Source organism: Myxocyprinus asiaticus, chromosome 8, assembly GCF_019703515.2.
Source record: "Myxocyprinus asiaticus isolate MX2 ecotype Aquarium Trade chromosome 8, UBuf_Myxa_2, whole genome shotgun sequence".
NCBI lineage: Eukaryota > Metazoa > Chordata > Actinopteri > Cypriniformes > Catostomidae > Myxocyprinus > Myxocyprinus asiaticus.
Window position 1 is genome coordinate 44,139,030 of NC_059351.1, and position 22,264 is coordinate 44,161,293.

A 22,264-nucleotide genomic window follows, 5' to 3' on the forward strand; every position below is an offset into this window, starting at 1 on the left:
AAGGCAGGACCCATCCCACAGACTGCCACAGATAATAACAAACATGCTGGATGTAGTCAGAGAGTTTGCAGGGCCATTAACTCCATTAAGTTGAGATTCTGGGGCTGTTAACACCCAATTGTTGAGAAATGTTGGAGCATGCACCCCCTCCCTTTGAATTTAGAACAACTAAGTAACTGAAGAAAAAAAAAAACGGTGGAAAAAAAAAAAATCACCAACTTAAGGCCAGAAATAAAATGAATGCAACTGCTTCTAGACACGCAAAATGTATTTTATGCATAGTTGAATAACCAAATGTGTCAGACTACATTTCACACTTCTGGGTTTTGTAACGTGGAAGTAAATGATTGCAGAGTAAACTTCGATAGCAGTGAATGGTAGTGAATGGGAGACCATGCCGAATACAATTTTTGCTTACCCATTCACTCTAACATCCAAAATAAAATGGCACCATTAAGTTTCCACAACTTTCCATATAAAGAAAAAAACAACAGAGAATGATAGATTACAGCCATCAGAAGAGAGAAGATTAGTGATGTCCAGTTCGTGAACGAATCGTTCTTTTGAACCAGTTCACCAAATCGGACTGAATCGTTTGAAACAGTTTGCGTCTCGAGTCAACACTGATCCATTGTTACTCTATCTTAACCTGTCTGTCGGATGTGCCTGACACTCCAAATCTAAATTAGCCGATAACTGTAAGTAATATGATCCTAGAACTGGTGATATCTGCTTTTGCCAACTCTTCTTTGCAATGAACCGCTCCAACTAGTTCACAAATCGGACTGAACGCTCCAGTCGCAACAGTTCTGAAGTCAACAGTACACTGAACTGAGAATCGCCTCTTTCGGAGGTGTCCGACATACTGAGAACCGATAAGCTGCTGACATTGAGCATATGTGTGATTAAGGGGTGAAATGTATGCTTAAGGTGTATTTCGCTGAACAACAGAAAGTGTAACAAATAAAACATACTGGAAATATATTTATGACTTGACTGTATTACCATTTTATCAACGTATGAAGATGATACAATCTACAGTTCTCGAGACAACAGTACACTGATCCGGGGACAGCAGCTCTCGCATCAACAGTATATCGAGTCGTTCTCAGCAGTTCTTGAGTCAACAGTACACCAATCCAAGGACAGCAGCTCTCGCGTCAACAGTACATTGAGTCGATCACAGCAGTTCGCGAGTCACCAGTACACTGAACTGAGAATCGCCTCTTTCTGACATAATATTAAGAACAGCTGATCAGTGAGCAGCTGATGTGCATGCGTGGACCGAGGACTTGAATGAGGGGGAGAAACGTTTCAGTCGAGAGATGTAAAAGAATTTTACTATTGAGTATTTTGCATGCAGATTATATCTGAAGTTGTGATGAGCTGGATCATGGTTTCTGTAAAAAAAGGGTGAGTTGATTAAGACGAGTTTAATCACTTTATATGCTTTAGACATGTGTAGAGCATCTGCTTTAAAAATTAAATTCATTTATTGAAACACAATAAACTTAAACCTAAGATATTTCAGAATTCAAACTGCACTTCAAACGAAACTAAAAAGTAATTAAATTAATGAAGTGGTCAAAAAGAATTGTATATAACCACCTCCCATTTGCCATCACACAAGTATCCGTCTAAAACAACAGGTGAAAATTAATTATACAAATTAAGATCTACAGAAAAATATAAATGTATATGTAGAGCCGAGGAGGGCGGGGCCGGGCTGGAATGAGACACACCCGGTCCCCAATCAGCCTGATGGGGCGCGTGAGGGATAAAGGCGGCCGGGGACGACAGTTCGAGAGAGAGATAATGACAGACAGCTGTACTGTGTGTTTATAGTTGTGTGTTTTGTTTAAGTTGTTTATTAAATTATTATTTAAGTTGTCAAGCCGGTTCTCGCCTCCTCCTTTCCACCGAACCCCTTACACTGGTGCCGAAACCCGGAAGGAGGAGGGATTCCCGTCGCAGAATCCTCGACACTGCCGTCCACCATGGGGAGCGCCGCTGCCGTCCGACGGGGGACGGAGTAGCCCGACCACCCGGACGCAGGGAACGGCCGCCGTCCGCGAGGCGAGTGGGGACGGGACTCCCCGACCGCCTGGAGCGAGGGAGCCGCTGCCGGGGGCGGAGGAGTGCCCTGCCGTCCCCCGGGAACGCGGAGGGGTCGAGAGAAGACCGCTGTCCGCGGGGGGAGGAGGGAAGCGACTCCCCGACCGCCTGGGGTGGTAGGGCCGCTGCCAGGGGCGGAGGAGTGTCCCCACAGGACGCCGGGAACGCGGAGGGGCGTTCTGTCTGCTGGGGGTCGGAGGTCTGACTCCGGTTCGCCCGGAGAGGAGCGGCTGCAGTCCGCCTGAGAGGGTGGAGTAGTGCTCGAGGACCACGCGACGGCGCATCAGAGAACCGGTGAGTTTCTCTTTTCTCTCTCTCCTCTCTCTCTCTCTGTCGCTCCGTGTTGGCCTTTCCCTCGCCATTTTGTTTTGTTGTTTTTCCCCTCCTGTCTCCTCCCAGGTCGAGGAAGGCGGGGATGACCCGCCGGCAGTCGGGGCATAAGGTAAAAATCCCGGAGAGGAAGGGTGGGGGATATACATCATGCCGGGGGCTCCCCGGCCTGAGGCAATGCCGGGAGGAGTGTAGAGATGAGGAGGGTCGGGGCCGGGCTGGAATGAGACACACCCGGTCCCCAATCAGCCTGATGGGGCGCGCGAGGGATAAAGGCGGCCGGGGACGACAGTTCGAGAGAGAGAGAATGACAGACAGCTGTACTGTGTGTTTATAGTTGTGTGTTTTGTTTAAGTTGTTTATTAAATTATTATTCAAGTTGTCAAGCTGGTTCTTGCCTCCTCCTTTCCACCGAACCCCTTACAGTATATTTTGTAATACTGCACTTTATACTCAGTGAGACTTAAAGGTGCACTCAGTAACTTTTGTCTTTGTGTCATTTTGCTTTTAACACCATCTTGACACCTAGTGGCTTGGACGCATAATGAAAACGATGATCGATGGTGATCATGCATGATGTGACTTCACTTAATTCGAAATTCAGTGACAATTACCTTACAACTAAACACAAATGTGTCAATTTTGAAAAAGTTGGTTACGTTGTGATTTTGAGGGGTCTCATTGCAACCAAACTGATATACGACGCTGCAATGCTATCATTACGATAATCAAAAGAGAGAGTAATTAACTGTGTTTTGAACACCCGTTTCTGCAAAACGTTTGCTAAACACGTTTTATTATCATTTAATGTCAAGAACTTTAACTCACTAATGGATATTATTGAATAAAAGTTAATGTTTGTCACTGACTGTAAACCTCCCTGCCCTGGGTGACGTAATCTCTACGAAATGGAAGTTGAATATTTCCAAACAAGTTTCCAAGTTAGAAGTCCGACATAAAGTGTCATTCTGTTGCACTTTCCCCAGTTGAAAGGTGGAAATTCCGACTCTCCGAGTTGAATGGAATGCTTTATGAATCATTACATCAACAACAATACGGAGCATTGCGGCTTTCCCCACAGAAGCGAATCCTTGGGTAGACACAAACACGTACACACACACACACACACAGTGTCTGGCAGTGTACTCAATGCATATACAGCAGGCAAGTGTTTCAAACAGCTAGACAGAGTGCAGCTAAATGGAACAGAATGCAACGTCTTCAAAACTGAACTTCAATGTAACATGCATATTAAAAACGCGATGGTTATGGCGTCTCCTGTTAAGCCAACCACGATTTGAAAATAGACCACGAAATCAGCATGAGGAAATTCTTCACTACCAGAAGTCCGTCATGCAGATTCCCATTGAGATGAATGTCTTTCACCCGCGGAATTTCACCATACGAAGGTACGTGGGACCGCGCCTTGAGAATGTCTTCAAGATATTGAGCATTCTCATAAACAGCACTATTCTTGCAAACTGTTTTCAGATGACTGAATTGGAGAAAAGTGAGAACTCTTAACATGCGGGTGTTCCATGAGACACGCTCGCACTGCACGCCTCTGAAAAACAGCGAATCAGACACGCGCATCGAAGGCTTTTCTGTCGTCTGTTCTTAAAACATAGAGTGTGTATCTTCAAACACGTGTCCTTGTGTCTAACAGCATTCTTGTCATGTGTCACTGCGAGAAGTCATGCAGCTCACCCGCCACAGTGGCGGGTTAATGAGCAAAATTTTCCACCAATACGCATGAAATAGGCAACCTGCACTTGGCGGGCAGCGACTCGCTGGTGCTAATTTCAAAACATGGGCAATTATTTAATATATTTGGCAACTTCCCAGCTCCATGGTTTGGTCATTCCCCAATATTGTCGAACATTGTCTGTCAATGAGGGTCGATATCGGCATTGGGATATCTATCAGATATCATTAATATCTGATTACATCATCCTATCGCTCAGCCTTAATGAGGAGCTACCATCATTCACAGTTTAGTTCCATATTTAGGCTAATTAAACACCGATGAGACATCTAATCAAGGTCCTCAGGATCCCCTTAATTTAACTTGTAAATTACCCCCAGGTGTGTTAAAGGAGGGTTGGTACTAAATTCTGCTGGTGGGAAAAGAAGTACCCCCGAACCACATTATGCTAGTAAAAATCAATTGGCTAAAAAGCAGTGCACTGTTTTTGCATTCAATACACTAAATTTTACACATAACATAGCTGAATATGAATTCCTTCCAAAAAATAAAGCACTTTCATGCTAATATTAACAAATCGCAAGCACGCCACAAAACTTTATACAAATATTAGTTACATACATTATCCAGTTAAGTAAACTACATTTTCACAGAAGGATTCTAATGAAAATGCAGACACAAAGTTGGCATAGAGACAAAGAGCTATGACCTTACACTACTATCTTCAATTGTAGGCCACCTTCTGCTTGGAGGAGATATTTGCAAGCGTGACTAGCCAATGTACAATCAAGAGCATAGCACTTAAACTGAAACACTTGGGGGAGGGGTGGAGGAGGAGCATGACTAAGATTGTACCATAGATTTTGCGGGGGTGCTACGATTATATAAACAAACAAACTTGTACACTTGGCCATGAAACATGAGCAATACTACACATAAATACAAGTGAAAAACATGACTGTTCCATTTTATTTTAAAATAATTAATTAAATAAATTTTCATTTAATTAATGGTTTTAGATTTTTCTTATATTGTTAACTAAGTGGACAGGCTCTGAAAACATGACCTGAAAAAGATAAATGTTAAAAAATAGCATAGTTGGTCTCAAAATATCAGATTAGCTTAAATTAGTGCTGTAGCAGTAACACTGCAGTGTAGCTCCGCCCTCTTGATACTGAGCAGCACTCTGCAAGCAGTCAACGGAAAATCACTGGAGAGTACAGATCATACCATTACAAGAACTGAGAGGGGGGCGACACTTTTACTTGTTTCAGCAGAGGAAGCCAATCTGCAGTTTTCATTGTTTGCGAATGGTAGAAAACAATTCCCTTACCTTCTCCTGTAGTTCCAGTCAACAGAAATTAATGCTGACTAAGAGGCCAGTTGGTATGTAACAATTTGTTTAATGCGTAACTCAAATTGTATGTTGATGAATAGGAAAATATGCTGAAATTGTGAAAAGTGCTTCAGAGGGTTTTAGCAGCAACTTTATAAACACAAATTTCCTTACTCTCCTCTCAAACAGCCAACTACAATCAAATGTCATATTAGCATACTATATAGCACCATTCTCTCTGAGTCAGATGGAGGAGTGGGGAAAGGACAGGGCTAGGATTGTACCATGGATTTTGCAGGGGTGCTACTAGTAATATTTAATTAAACAAATTTCATTCAACAAACACATTTATATACTTGGCAATAAAAATGAGCAGTAAATACATCAATAATCACATAACTGCAGAGATAGACAATATTGTTTTATTTTAATTCATATTAAATTATTAATGTATAAGCAACTTAATAGCGTTAATTTCAAGGTAGACATGCTCTGAAACAGAATTGAAACAGAGAACTACTCAGAAATAGCGTAGTTAGTCTCAAAATATCATATAGCTGAAATTAGTGCTGGTGCAGTCACACTGCAGTGTAGCTCCACCTTCTTGCCACCAAGCAACACAGCAGAGCAGACGATGGAAAATTACTGGAGAGTACGGATCATACCATTATAAGAACTGTGAGGTGGAGACACTCCAACTTGTATCCGCAGAGGAAGTCAGGTGCAAAAAAAACAGCATGAAAAGCCAGACAGTTTTCATTGACTGAAAATAGTAGAGAACAGCTTTCAATTTTCTAACCTTCTCTTGAAGTTACAGCCAAAAGATATAAATTATATGAAATAAAAAGCCAGTTGTGTAACAATTTGTGTGTTTAATGCATAAAGTCAATGTGTAATAATGTAAACACATGAGAGGAAAATATGCTGTTGTTGTGGAAAGTGCTCCTTTTAATATAGGCACAATCCTTTTCTCAAGCTTTATGCCCAATTGCCTTCCTGGTCTGGGAAGCATTCACTCCTTTCATTGCGATAAAGTAAAATACCTTTTCTAGTGGCTTCAACTACAATCAATTGTCACATCAGCATACCATTCAAAATTTCTGTGGAATAACTAAATATGGCGACTGTCTGCATCAAGAATTTTTCTAAACAATTAATTTTTGTAGATTAGTTCTGCATATTTTTAATCTAGGATCACTAAACAGTACAGCAGATTAAGTGGGACATGTGAGAGAGGTTTGGCTACATATGAAGCATGTAAGTTTCTAGATTTTAAGAAACAAATGTAAATGTCACTGTACTAGCAACACATACTTGTGTAAAAAGTATGGTGCTACATTCCTCGCTTCAACCAACACCTGTGCCCCAGACTGTTGAATCTGCAGTAGGAAAGAGATTTTGAAAAAGGTGGTAGGATTGTATACCTAGCATATAAACAGCAAGCGGGCAAAGAAAAGGGAAATCTGATATCTTTGCTCTCAAATTACAGAATGCGCGAGAAAAGAAACCCCTCCGCTTGCTAGAAATTGCCTAGCTATGCAAGTATGCAACAAACAACAAAGCAACAACAAAAAGAAAAAGAAAAAACCTATATAATAAATTATGGTTTCAGGTCTAAAGCAATATGGGAGCACAGAATCCTGAAATTTCGGAAAAAAAATGCATGCAATTAATTTCCACATTAAAAATTGCTCTCAAGAGACAAAGGTGTATATGTTAAACATCTTTATATCATAAACTTAGTCACATATAATGTCATCTAAAACTACACAGTCACCTTGTCATTGGTGATTTGATGGGTCCTCGAATCTATGACATTTCTGCGGACAGATTATTTATGAACAAAGTTTATCGCCTCAGGTCTGCACAACTAGAGAGTTTCTCATTAATTTACTGGTTGGGTATTCTGGATTAAGAAACGCGTCGCCAACTGATGACAGTCCAATCCTGACACTGACATTCCATTTTGTCTCCCTCTTGGAGTCTCTCACAAGAACCACCAGATGAATTGGCAACAGCGCACGTTTACACAAAATCTCACTGCCTCTTCTGAACACACTGGCACATATGCCTGATAGCAAGTTTGACTTCAGTATACTTGAAGTCTTTCTCTGGATGTAATGTGCAGCTTAAAATTGGCCTTGTTTTGGCAAAGGCGTTGTGGGTAATTTTTCTACATTAAAGTTCTTTTTCATATCCACACTTAATGTGCAGAGACCACACTGGCTAAACCAATGGCAAGAGTTTGGGCCAAGACTACCTGTTTGTCCGAACAGGGCAGAAGAGTAATAGGAGTGTTTGGGAAACTGGTTTTGTACCATTACTTTTGCAATTCCATTTGGTGCCACTACTTGTGCAGAAAGGACACACTTCAATTCAGTGTACTCGTGGTCTGTTTTCTTTATGCTGCTCTTCTAACTACCTTTTTCCCCTTCAATGCATTAAACTGAAAATAAAGCTTGGATAATGGAACAATATGGACTAGAGATCAGGAAGGACTTCTCATTGTTTTTTGTATGCAACAGGTAACTATGCAGTCTAATAAATAAGCCAGACAAGAACATTTCTGCATCACCACAACATCGTATTGTTGTCACATGAAATTTCAGGTAGACATCATAAGGATGACCCAATGGCCCTCAGCCAGAGTGAAAGACATTTTGGACAGTTGACGGATCTGATACTTACCCTACTGGGACAATGTTCTTGCTGTCAATTCTGCACCACAATTTGTGCACGTGTAGAGCAGAGAATATCAAATGTACACAGCCTTGCAGACGAGCAAGCAAAACCGCAGACGAGCGAGCATCATTCCCTCACTCTGTTCCAAGTGTCTTGGAAGCTTGGATGATGTGTTGCGCTGTACGCTTTGGTTTTTCAGCAAAGTCGGTCAGGTACCAGCAATTACCATAATTAGGCCCTTAAAACTTATAACAAAGTCAACATCATGTAGCCTTTAAGCTATGGCTGAACAGGTGGCCAAAAACCTTTGGTCCACAAAACACTTCCACTTAAGATGATAATAATGTAAAATATAACTAGGCCTATATTTTGCATCTAACATATTGTTTTAAAAAAAAATTCTAAAAACATGTTGCCCAATTACACCAACTTACAAAAAGGCTTTGATGTCAACTTGACACACAATTCTAGCAATGAAGACTTGGTACTTAGTATGAATTTGTGAGGGAATGTGGAATCCTGGTAGGTCATTTAGTGTAGAATAGCACCAAGTGAGCACATGATAAAGGGCGCAGTTGTGATTCTCACTGAGATTTTATGAGATGCAATAAACTAAAAAAAAATCTGACGTGGAATGATGAAATGTAAAATGTTTATGGAATATTATAAAAATTACTAAGCGAAACAAAAGAATATTGTTAGTGAACAGACATGGAGGGAAAATACACAGGTTGAAGTAACAATGAACAACGATGTAATGGTTTATCCTGTACAATGCACAATGGAAAATGTATAGCAATCCAAAGCTAGGCCAATATCAGTAAACAAACTGTCAGAATAATACCCAGATAAGAGAGGGCACAATATACTTTAATCCCATTTTAAACAACATTACTTGTTTCATGTTGAAAAATGTCCTACCCAAAATGTAGCAGCCTAAATCATGAGTATTACTCAATTTACAATTGCAAAAAGCCGATTTGGTTGTTTAGTACTGGAATAGTAATCAGCAACCCCTCAGGAAAGAGAGATGAAGTGGAAAATTACAGACTAGGAAGGACTGCACCACTGTGTGATTACACATAGGGGGAGTCCACACCACTTGACAAAGCATTGCCCTAGAAAAGGACACTGAAGAAAATAAAAATAGGCTTTGTAAAATATTGTTATAAAATAAAAAAATGAAAGGAAAAAAAAAATGAAAAGCTACAGCATTTTAACACTATTTAGCCTAAAGTATGTTAATATTGATAACAATGAAAGCTGCATTAGTTGAAACAAACAAACAAATTACGGTTAATAATCTGATTTTCATTCAATGCAAATAATACAAGCACACTATCATTGTAGTAACAGTGCAGTATTTATTTAAGCCATTTAAGTTAAAGAGGGCATGTATAAGTCCTTTTACTTGCTCTGAGACACCGCATGCGCCAATCATGAGCTGCCACATGACATAGAGAATGAGCATGGGGGAGGGGTGGCAACAATGGGACAGTACCATATGCTGTGTGGGGGATTTCAGGTGTTGTTTAACCATTGGAAGTGGTGTCACCAACATTTGAACAATTTCACCATGCCATTATTGTGAGGGCAATAAAAAGTGAAGGGTGTGTTTCAAACTCTATCGAAATAACAGATAACAACACTATACATATTTTTCATGTCAAGTAGTATTAAAGGAATAGTTCACCCAAAAATTTAAATTGCTGATAATTTACTCACCCTCAGGCCATCCAAGATGTATATGACATCAAAGTAATCCACATGACTCCAGCCAATCAAGTAATGTCTTCTGAAGTGAATCAATATGTTTGTGTGAAAAACTAATCACTAATGAAAAATGTAACTAAAAAAAAAATAATTTCCTGTAAGCACTCAATGCCTCACGTTGCTGTCGCATGACGTCATCACGTTAGTGCGTTCACGCGAGAATTCAGAATTTCTGCTCCGTTTACCACAGAGGACCGTACTTCACGCGAGAGTTAGGTCAATTCAAACAGCTACAGATTGCTGGCAGAAGCACCAATTTAAAGTTAAAAATGTTTTAATTAGCGATTATGTGTTTTTCACACAAACATATCAATTAACTTCAGAAGACATTGCTTAATCGACTGGAGTCATGTGGATTACTTTGATGCTGCCTAAATATGCTTTTTGGACATCAAAAATTGGTGTCCATTCAATTGCATTGGATGAAGCTAAAAACCTGGGATACTTTCCTAAAAATCTTAAATCTTGTTCTGATGAAGAAAGAAGGTCATATACATCTTGGATGGCCTGAGGGTGAGTAAATTATCAGCAAATTTTCATTCTTGGGTGAACTATTCCTTTAAAGAATTAGTTCACCCATTTTTTTATTTAATTTTTTAAACAAAAAAAAAAAAAACATAAAAAAAAAAAAAATCGCATTTTTTTTTCCCTCTGGTTAATATTGGTGTTTTGGTTGCACAACAAAAACGCATATGGGATTTTACTCCTTTTGGATTCTTGCAGCCTCTATGTCTGTGCCCATCACAGTAAGCAAAGACTAAGAACATTTTGTAACATTCAATTAATTGATTAAAAAACTATTGGTCGATTAATCGGTTAACAGCCTTTTCCACCACCTTTGTTACCTCTAGTCAGAATTTCATGACAGTGAGTAAATTATTTTTGGATGGATGAACTATACCTTCATGACAAAGGCTACCACATCCATAAATATTCTATAGATGTGGTAGGTCATACTGTAATATTCAAATATACCACAATCATCATGTAAATTATTTACTATAAATATTTGTTTGAGATGACAATATAATATAGTATATCTAGAATACTAAGTAAATTGTGCCTGCTTGATATTGGAGTCTTGAAGGAGAATACCAAGAGCACAGACGGCTGTTGACAGCGGCTCATTTTATACTAGAGTTATCCATGGCTATTTTAAACCTCTACATGAAACAAAGTATTCAATACTTTGGCCACTGATTGTTGACAAAAATGGTAACTGTAAAATTCACTTTCTTCAGTACTTAAAGACTGTTATGATTAGACTGAATAATGGCAACTTGTTTTTATAGCATTTTAAGTCATTCAAAAATAATTTCTCATTTTGGGGATGCTACTGTGAGTGAATTTTCTCATTAAATGTTATGATATATATTCTGGCATAAAAATGTACTAAAACCTTTCTCAAATTAACGGTCATTGATTTATTTTCAAGATGCCAGAATGAATGTTAAATATTTATGAAGACGATCTTTAAGGCACAGTATTAAGGAACGTGAAAAGTAATATTCCAAGTAGTCGTAACATTTGACATTTTTACAAATTATAATGCATTATCCATGCAGCATTAATAGCTAGCGACCTAAATCTGTGTTGTTGTTCACAGTGCCGCAATTCAATCAGGAAGTAAAGCTGGGCTGCCACAACTGGTTTCAGCCAGTTTGGCCCTATTTTTTTTTTCACTCAGGATATGAGAAGCTCTCTTTTCCCTTCCATTCCATTTTTAATTTTTATTTATTTATTTTTCGTCAAGCGTTTATTTTGACAGAAATATTTCAAAGCATTAAAAACAGGCACATTTTCCTTGGGGAGTGTTTTTTCAAGTAATTGCACTATGTATGATATGATACAAACAGGAAGAAATGACACAATTTCTATATATTTCCCTGTTTTTCCGATTAAAAGAACATCACAACCAGGAATTGTAATATACCACCATTTATTAACAAAGCTTAAAACAAAGGCTGCACTGTACTCATGGAATCGAGAGTTAGATGCAATGTACTTCCCAACGCACAGCCTGCATCTGTACTTGCATTTTAAAGTACACTCATACCAGATTTCTTTGAATAAACTATTTGTCAACAACTGTCACACACAACATAAATGTGTAAACATACCCAGGAAACGCATTGCACGGCAGCACAGCTACCCTGCGATTCACAGGCATGCAGTCTTTCCCCTCCCCCCTTATGAGCACAGTGAATGTCAATGAGCGAGTGGAAAAGTACTGACAGAATGGGCCATACCACTTAAGAGACCTTAAGGGGTGGAGCGGTTAAGCTTAATCTTATATTTAATATAAAAACAGACTATGAGCAGACCCTCGTACCAAACAAGTATAGGAAAAATAATACATTTCTTTAGTATAATAAAAATGAAGCAATTGTTAAAGCTGTGGAACAAACCAGACAGTACATAAACAGACATCTCAGAGAGATGTTTTAGAGCGTTTCATCCAGAAAGCATCGCATTCTATTTAACATCCGATTGACATCTTAAAATGATTAGATTTGTATACATTCTAAATCATAAACATCTCAAACACACTGCTGAATGTCCTTTTGACATCAGAGAGGAAACGTCTTGTAGACGTATTGCAGATGAGCAAACACACTTAAAAGTACAACTTCCAGATGTTAACACACATCAAACTGATGTCTCGGTGATGTACTTGTGCTATCAGGGAAGCAGACAGTAGGGGTAGGAATTAGCAGGGACCTGGCGATACAATATTGATATCTGGGTCATGGTAATATTGTGGTTGTTTATGTTTAATGTATTGCATTTTAAAATTAGGGATGTGCACAAGTAAATGATTAATCGAGTACTCGTTCTTCACCATCTACTCGGTAGTATTAAAGTAGTTTAATACTAATAGTATTAAAACACTACTTTGTAGTATAAAAACACTATTCGAATATCTCAAATTGACTACCCTTTGCACATTTGACTGAATAAAAAAAATAAATAAACTTTAAAAAAAATTCCTGTTGCACGTTATTCTGTTTTGAATACTATTCTGTTGCTAGTGAAACATTGTAATATGGCACTTTTCATACCACTGTCTCCTTAAGATGATTCGCTTATGTTTTCCTCTTTTGTAAGTCGCTTTGGATAAAAGCGTCTGCCAAATGAATAAATGTAAATGTAAATAACATTAAAATTATACTGTATGTTCTCTCTGAATCTCTAACCAAATTTCGCAGTTATAACTGAGTCCACTGGGGGCGCTGTGGATGTGTGTCTTTAAGCTGTAGATTAAGCAAGGACCTTGGTTAAGAGATTATGGCATTGCTGGTGTGTGCTTCAAGAAAAGCCAAGTGTGCCAACACTTGCAATATTTTGATTCTAACTTAATTGTACTCTATTGGTATTTGTTTTTTGTTAGAGTCATGCATACCAACTGTTTAGAATTTGTGGTGGAAAGAAAATGTGAAGCGGTACAAGTAACTTGGAAGCAGACCAGTATGCATGCGTGTGAAATATCTGAACACCGGCAGAGCGTATTTTCTAAAAAGCCAACTTTCATCACTTGTTTTTCTGAATAAGAATGTGTGAACAATAAAAATGTGATAGCCTTTAAGTTGACTCAGAGTTTATTAATGTGCATTACCCTAATGCTGTCAGTATTGGTTTCTAAGCAAGCTCTAGGTGAGTGCAAATGTTTTCTTTTTTTATTCTAAAATCTCTTTTTTTCCATTTTTATAAATGCATATTATTCCTTTAATCTTTCCCAAAAGCATAGTATGTTGAAGTTAGCTTATTTTGTAACGGTGAATAAAACAGAATATTGATGTGCCGTATGTGTCATACATTAATTTTAATTAACGAGTAATCGATTACCTTTTTTTGGATTACAGTACTCGTCTACAAAATTTACTGGCAGCCATATTGCTTGGTTATCCACTGAAGCTAAGCAGGGTTGAGCCTGGTCAGTACCTGGGGAGACCTCCTGGGGAAAACTAAGGTTGCTGCTGGAAGAGGTGTTAGAGAGGCCAGCAGGGGGTGCTCACCCTGCAGTCTGTGTGGGTCCTAACGCCCCAGTATAGTGAAGGGGACACTATACTGTAAAAAGTCCTTCAGATGAGACGTTAAACTGACTCTTGACTCTCTGTGGTCATTAAAAATCCCAGGGCACTTCTCATAAAGAGTAGGAGTGTACCCCAGGTGTTCTGGCCAAATTCCCCCCATTGGCCCTTCTCGATCATGGCCTCCTAATAATCCTCATCCATTAATTGGCTGTATCACTCTACTCTCTCCTCTCCACTAATAGCTGCTGTGTGGTGAGGGTACTGGCGCACTATGGCTGCCATCGCATCATCCAGGTGGATGCTGCGCACTGGTGGTTGTTAAGGAGAGTACACTGTTCACTGTGTAAAGTGCTTTGAGAGTAGTGTCAGAAAAGCGTTATATAAATGTAACATTCATTCATTCATCACTTACACCCTGAGAAATTGCCCTGTTTACATAAACCACGTTCTCTGGTAGAAACCTAGGTTGGTCAAACCTTTTTCTTAATCCCTCAAACTAGGTAATTAAAAACAAATCACCTAAAGCACCTTTAAGTGCATGTAAACTGAGTCACTGTGTTGTACCAGGCTTACTTTGTATAGTCATCAGATTATGTGGCTCCAACCGATCCACCATTACCCACTTCCACTGGCATTGACAAAACAGCAGAGAGTACACAAGTGAAAGCTTGCAAGATCTTAAATTGCCTATATAGAAAAGAAAAAAATAATTGAATGACTAACAATGAACTCCATCTTCCCCTCATCCTTTTCACTCAACTTAAGTGCATGTGACATTATTTTCATCCTTGTACCCAACAGTGACCGTTTCTGACTTTTCAGAATTTAGCCACTGTCCACAAGATGTCAGAAGATTGCTTGCCAAGAGTTCTAAAAGCTGTCCAACTCCATCCTGTTCTCTGGTGCTAGATTAACAGCTCAACTTATCTGCTCAACTGTATCACAAAATTGCTTCACAGGAATTGCTTCATGTTTGCCAAACAAGGGGGCCATTTCAGGGCTCTGAACTCAGGTAAATGCACCTCCAATCAAGCCTGGAGTTCTGGGAAAGAGTACTTTGTCCATTTGAAACCCATTAAGGTGACAGATGGACACCAAATGTTGCAGATGGTAAGCAAGGACTGTCCTAAAGTTTCCTAAATAACCACATCTCCCAAATAAGCACTCCCACAGTGCTTCCACTGGTCTGATCTGTTAAAATCTGACAAGACAGACCAAGATAGGCACTTGATGCAGTCATGCAATCTTGAGGACTTGCAATGGCTGTCGCATGTGTTTCTGTTAAGTCCACGAGACCATAGGTTGTCTCACTCATCATTTTACGTTTCAGAAGGGTGCTCACAAGCACCTTTACAGACGCTATGCATCCTTGATGAGCACAATGCCAAGCAGACACTGATGCAAGCTCCACAGCAGACTTCTACAGTCTATGGGGCAATACGCCATGAAAGTGTGGACTAGGAGGAGGACCGCAAGGGCTTAGGGTGCCATTTGGGACAGGGCCATGGGTCCAGAGTTTACCAGATGCATACATTTCTGTCAACTCCAATCGCTAGAACCAGGACTAATCATACCATTCTTCCTGTCTTCAAACATCTGGTGTCCAATATTGATCTTCTCTTGTCCACAGAGCAGCTCAGTCCAGTGATGTAGTTGTTACCAAAGGGACAACAATCTCAAGGATATTTGGGGCAAAGATGAAACACGTTTAACTTGAACAATGCATTATAGATGTACATGCCACATATGCCCACAGCATGCCATCTTGCCTTCCAGATTTCACATCTTCATGGAACTCTGTTTATGGAACAGTGTCATGAGAAAACCCCAATAGCCCCTTTCCCACATTGAGTTTTGTTCCTCCCCAAGAGGGACTTTCTGGAAGGACTAGGTTTTTAGAGACTTTTACCTCTTGCATTCACACCAACAAAGGGAACCCCTGTGATGACATAATGTAGTGTTGACCGTTTTTCTTCTGACGTTATTTGCAAGTGTGATAAAATTGCAACAACAACAAAATCACATCGATGAAGAACATTAGGATCGGAGCTACGCTTTTGTTAGGGCTGTTTTACACAAACTGTTTCTGCAGGTTACAGTCTTTACATTGGGCAAGTGAGCAGCATGGTGCTGCATCCCTGAAGTTGCAATGAGAGGAAGGATGAGCTACTCAGCCTATTTTAACTGCGCAGCACACACCGAACACATCAGAAAACATGCACTATAATTTATCAACGCACTCTTTTACAATAACTGCTTTTATGGCTCAACATGAAATACAGTCCTGAACTACTCACCCATTGATTGAAAAAAAGACGTTGTGATGTAAGTTAAACATGCAGTAACAGGCACGCAACACTTCCCTTATATAAATTAGATTTCATGACGGCTAAGTTTATAACAGTTCTCAATTACCTACTCTTAAAAAACATAATATTATTTATGTCCATTATCACAGAAAAAACTGTAGTAAATCCAAAAATAATTTTCAGTGCTGCAATCGTCACACAGCACAGATGCGATGAAAAGTAGCAGCGCTGCTCACCCCTCATACATACATAATATGTGAAACAAGCAATACTCTTCTGATACTTTTTTGGTTTTATGTTATTTCTGTTAAGGAAATTGGAAAATTAGCACAATCCTCTCAGGAGCAGGATAGCAGCAACAAATTTGTTTACTCGTGGCAGCTGCCACAGGGCCAGTACTCAGGTGAGTTTTTTTGAAGGGGGCATTTTGACCTTTAGGGTGGGCAAAAGCATCTTTCGTTTCACCATCCAACCAGGGAATGAGAGACTTGGTCATTTTGCCATCCAACCGGGCTGGGGGCATCATAAGTTTCTGGGGAGCACAAGGAAATTCTAGGGGGCAATGTCCCCCCAGCACCCCCATAGACCTGGCCATGGACTGCAGACTCTTGCATTTCTCATTGGTTTGTGCGTCATACGTGTTTGACAATTCACCTCCCACAGTTCCTTTCTCTTAAAAAGATGTAGACACAACAACCTTTCTCTTAAAAAGATGTAGATACAACAAAACAGAGGGGGAAAAAATTACTTTGAGTAGTTTCTAATAAGTTCCTAAAACGTGCTTTTGTTCCTGCAGTGGGAAAGGGCCTAATGTGTCCCTGAGGTGGAGTGACCAAACCACCCTTTTAAATGCACTAATATCATGCATTATGTCCTGGAATGCACCACATGGAATGTCATGGAGTGCACCACATTAAACATAGGTTGCAAATGTTACCAATTTTATAGTTTATACTTTTTAGGTGGAGGGTGTGTACCAAGTGTCACTATGAGACTCTCATTTTTTGTATTTTGTTAAAGCGACAGTCCACCCAAAAACGAAATTCAGTCATCATTTACTCACCCTTATGTTGTTCCAAACCCATATGACTTACTACCATGGAAAGCGTTAGGGAGATGTTAGCCAAAATGACAGCCTTAGTCACCATTCATATTTATTGTATGGAAAAAAGATGCAATGAAATGGAATGGTGACTGAGGCTAACAAGCTGCCTAACATCTCCTTTTGTGTTCCACATGAGAACACTGTTAACTTCATGCATTAGTAAAGTATTAATGTAGCCTTACTAAAATATTAAGGCACAATGGCACTAGCTTCAGGGGGGCCAAAATTTATAAGGATGTGTTGACAAAAAAATATTTTTCAATTGATTTTTTAAAATTGTGATTTAAAAAAAAAAATGTATTAGATAAAACAATAGCAAGAGTCAGATCATGAATTGCAATTCTACAATGGCTGAGGAAATAAAATCTGTTTTATGGGCTTGTCACAGCTAATTTTACTAACATTTGGTGCTTTAAAAAAGTGATTTTAAGAATCAAAATGGTTTAAATAAAAATTGCAATTAATCTGCCAATGTTTTACCCAGCCCTAGAATTTATTATTTTTTGAAGAGTATTTTTGTGATTCTTTACATTCTCACATTGAGTTATGTGAGAAATATCACAGAATTATAATAGAATTTATAAAAGTTAACGCACATGATTAATTAAATTTAAAGTTATTAGCCTAATTTAATACATTTATTCATTTTGACATTATAACTACTTAAATGTGCTTAGTGTGATACTAAAAATCAAACAGCCTGAACTAGGACTGCATGGTTTGGTCCAAAAAAAAAAACAAAAAAAATTTGACATTACTGCAATTTCGATTTGAACAAACAAACTATTCAGCATTTCAATAATATTCAATATAGTTATTATAATATTTTTTATATCTTTCTGCCACATTTATTGTGGTGGAACTGTGTAGTTGACAAGTTAATGTGGATAGATGTACCAGGAGCCAGCTGGTATGTGATAGCTGTGCAGTATGTGTAAACCTCACTCCCCTGGCCTCAAGAGGTGCACTAGCGACTAACGCTAGTGGCCGTAGCCTTTAGCCTCCTTGTTAGCGCGCCTGCCTCCCATGCCGGCTGACACCGGTTCGAATCCCGCTCAGAGAGGGTCAAGCAGGACCTGTTACAGTGGTGCTGTGACCCGGATGGGAGTGAGGTTTAGCGGGGTGAGTGTAACGGGAGTCAGCTGGTACGTGATAGCTGTGCGGTATGTGTAAACCTCACTCCCCTGGCCTCAAGAGGCACACTAGCGACTGACACTAAGGGCTGAAGCCTTTAGCCTCCTCATAAGTGCGCCCGCCTTCCATGCTGGCTGATGCCAGTTCGAATCCCGCTAGGAGCGGCCCAAGCAGGACCAGTTACATAGACAGCTGAGTAAAAAGAATAATAATAATAACACTTGTGTTCTGTGGCACTTTCAAACAGTACTCTGTTTGAGTATCCCAACCAATCCAATGTACCAACACTGGCTCAACCAATGAAATGAGTTTGGGGAGGGACTAGCTAACCAGCAGGGTAGTGTTTGGGGAAACCTGTTCGAAACAATAATTAATTTAGCAAATCCATTTAGCGACACTAGTAGTACAAAAATTACACACTTTTACTTTTAAGAAAATACTTTCATTCATATATACAATGCGACAGTGAATCTGCAAGGGCCGATATGACCAGACATAATTTAATTAGACATAGGACCAGACTAACTTTAGGCTAGACTGATATAATGTGTTAAAAAAAAATAACTATATGTACAGCTTTTTTTTGTTTTGTACAAATATTCACATTTTTTTTGATCCACTGCCCAAAAGCTTAGTCCAATGTGCGAGGAAATTACATTGTCTCTTTTGAAAAACAAAACCAACAAATCATTGCAAGATATTTGTTTTAAATGTAACCAACCACATACATGCAATGAAAATAACATGTACATTGTATTGTAAGAAAAACAACTGGCAACTGGGGCTAATTCAACATATTTGAGTTGAATTAAGTGACCGTTAAAATAATGTGTATAGATCCAAGTGTAGTCCAAGTTTAACATCTCAAGATAACAAAGAAGAAATAAAACGTGTACAAAAATAAATAAATAAAAAAAAAATAAAAAAACGCTGCATTTTAAAAGTTAAAACTGGTCTCAGGGATAGCGGGACAGACATTTCGTTTTGCAGAAAGTCGGAAAACTCACCGTGTTTTTTGATCAGTTCAATGCGCGTAACAGCCGGTATCTCCAAAAATTCGTTGCCACGGGGATCTCTGCTTGTTATTATATGCGTTTAAACTCGGCGCATCAGCACTCGCGGGTTCAACGGCTGTCAGCACGCAACGGAATCAGATACAGTCACACAGACGGCGCACAAGGTGACTGACTGTAGACTACAGTGAAAGCGCGGCTGTGACAGCGCTTCTACAGCGGTGTTTGCTTGGTGATTCGCGCTCTCTCTATCTAGCGGTACAACAACAGGGGGAGGAGATATGTTGCGCGGGACAACATGAGGGTCGGAAAACAAGCACCTCCTACCTCTCTTGAACGTTTTCAGAGTGGTCAACTTTTAAAATCCATCAGCAACAATTAATGTACAGGGCAACTTGAATATGTTGTCAATGTTCCCAACTGTTCAATAATTTTTTAAGTGTTCTTATCTCTAAGTTTAATATTTGTTTGTAGTCGATCACAGTGTACATCCATTAATCTAAAAAAAATACTAAATTTAGATGAATCAGTAAATTGCCTGGTTTGATGACTTTATTGACAATATGATGGACAAATATCTCTTTTACAGTGAAATGTTATTTTTAGTGATACTGTACCTATACAACACGTGTTTTGACTGTCAGTGCACTGGGTTTCTAGAGTAAAGACATATATGTTACCAGTAAGGTTAATATAGGTAACAGTCTGCTAATTGGGGGGGGGGGCTTTCTGAGGAGTTTATTAGTCTTCCCAGGCTCATGAATATTGCTTTCCAAATCGCTCTTCGAACAAACACCAATAAACAGACATGAGGTTCATAAAGAGACAAAGACATATTTTTTAGTTCACGTAAAAAAGGGTACACAAATAACCCTTTGAGACTTATGTTTTCATGATCAAAATCAGTTTTGCATCACTTATGTCTCATGTAAACAGCTGTTTTACTTTAATTTTGTGTTTTATTTTTCCAGACAGGAAACCATTTGAGAAGTAACTGCAATGCATACACGTAAAAAGTGTATACACACAAACCCTTGCTCTTTATGTATTCATAAACAATAATCAGTTTTAAAACCCACATGATCTGCTGACACCATCTCAGCCTTCAAAAACCAGTTGAAAACACATCTATTCCGTGAGCACTTTACCAATCCACACTAATTGTACTTACTATATATATATATATATATATATATATATATATATATATATATATATATATATAAACTTTCCTTTTCTGTCTTTATTCTGTGCTTGCTTCTTTACTGCACCAGCTACTCTGAGAACTTGGTAATGCGATACTGCCGATATTGTTGACTCGTATAACAAATTGCTTGCTATGTTCTTCACTTGTATGTCACTTTGGATAAAAGCATCTGCTGAATGACTAAATGTAAATGTAAACCACTGATATCTCGTGTATGTAAACGGCTGTTTAACTTTATATTTCATATTTTATTTGTCCGGTCAGCAAACAATACAAGAGGAAACGACATGAATATATGAAGTGTAAGCATTTTTTTTATTAAAGCACAAAGGTCAGCCATTTTGTTGATCATGTGAAGCATGTGGTTTCCCTTTGTTTGAAATGTCTTCTATCTGCAGTACCGCCAGCGAACGGAGGGGGTGCTCGTTCAAAGATCAGACAGACACACGTTCGATTTTACTCACACTGAATTTAAACCAATTTGAAACCAAATGGATATTTGCATACACGAATAATTAATTAAATACTGCTATTCACCCCCATATAAGTAAACCCTGTGCTCTCTTTTCGCTTTAAACTCTGGAACACAGCAGTTATCACTGGACAGAGTACATTCAGAGTCTTCAGAAGTGAGAGGAAGTCAAATGTGGTCTGACAGTTATGAACGGAGAGTGGGGTAAAGCTTAAATATGATCCGAAAGCGTTGTAATTTAAGCACCCAGAACGCTTAAGAAATGTATTTGTAATCATAGAGCAGACAGAGCATTTGGCTCCTCCTCCTCTTCAAAGCCAGCCTCTGAAACTGCACTCGATCAGGCAGCCAAGGAAGACTGGATTTAGTTAATAGTCTAAAAATACCTGCGGTGAATGATGTGGTCTGAATGAGAGTCACTATATATATATATATATATATATATATATATATCAGTGACTCTACAATGACACCCTTTATTACGGCGTCACTGTGTGGGACGCGCTTTATAAAGAACATTCTTAAAGGAGAAGCCCTTCTGATACATGCTAAACAGTGGGAATTTTGGGAAAGGAACGTACCCTTGATGTTAACTTTCCCGAGATGTTTTCATCAAGTTAAAACCAAGTTCCAGCGTTTTTGCAGAAAGCAGAGATGTCGGGGAATTCGGATGGACTGCTGTGTGTGTGTGAACTGAACAGAGTGGACCTCTCTGATGTTACATGCGCCACTCAGTGCAGTTTTTCAGTACTAAGGCAGTTCAGTTTCTTGTCCTGTAGCGTCCCCCTCAGGCACAAAGTGTGAAATACTGAGACATGAGATCATCTTCTTTCTCTCTCTCTCTCTCTCTCTCTCTCTCTCTCTCTCTCTCTCTCTCTCTCTCTCTCTCTAGGTCACTGAAACAAATGACAATGTAATTTTGTGAAACTGGTAAAACAGTGCTTTATGGTAAGCCGAATTCACTTTTATTCATTCGCAGGATATGAATTGTTGATATTAACAATTCAATTTTCACTAGTTAGAATTCTAATTCTTAATATCAAGAATGC

The 22,264-nt window shown here is 39.1% G+C and overlaps 1 protein-coding gene across 3 annotated transcripts in view; it reads right to left on the reverse strand.

Annotated features, from left to right (window-relative positions):
• Positions 1 to 19,780, reverse strand: part of LOC127444875 (activating transcription factor 7-interacting protein 1-like) — a 54,804-nt gene extending 35,024 nt beyond the window's left edge. Inside the window, exon 1 of one of the 3 annotated variants that reach the window (XM_051704475.1) lies at positions 19,531 to 19,780. The gene's annotated coding sequence lies outside the window, so the exon portion shown is untranslated. Of the gene's footprint in view, positions 1 to 4,864; positions 4,921 to 5,483; positions 5,740 to 19,530 lie in introns of those variants that run through there. The other 2 variants (XM_051704478.1, XM_051704480.1) reach the window with 2 other exon arrangements.
• Between the last annotated feature and the right edge of the window lie 2,484 nt (positions 19,781 to 22,264).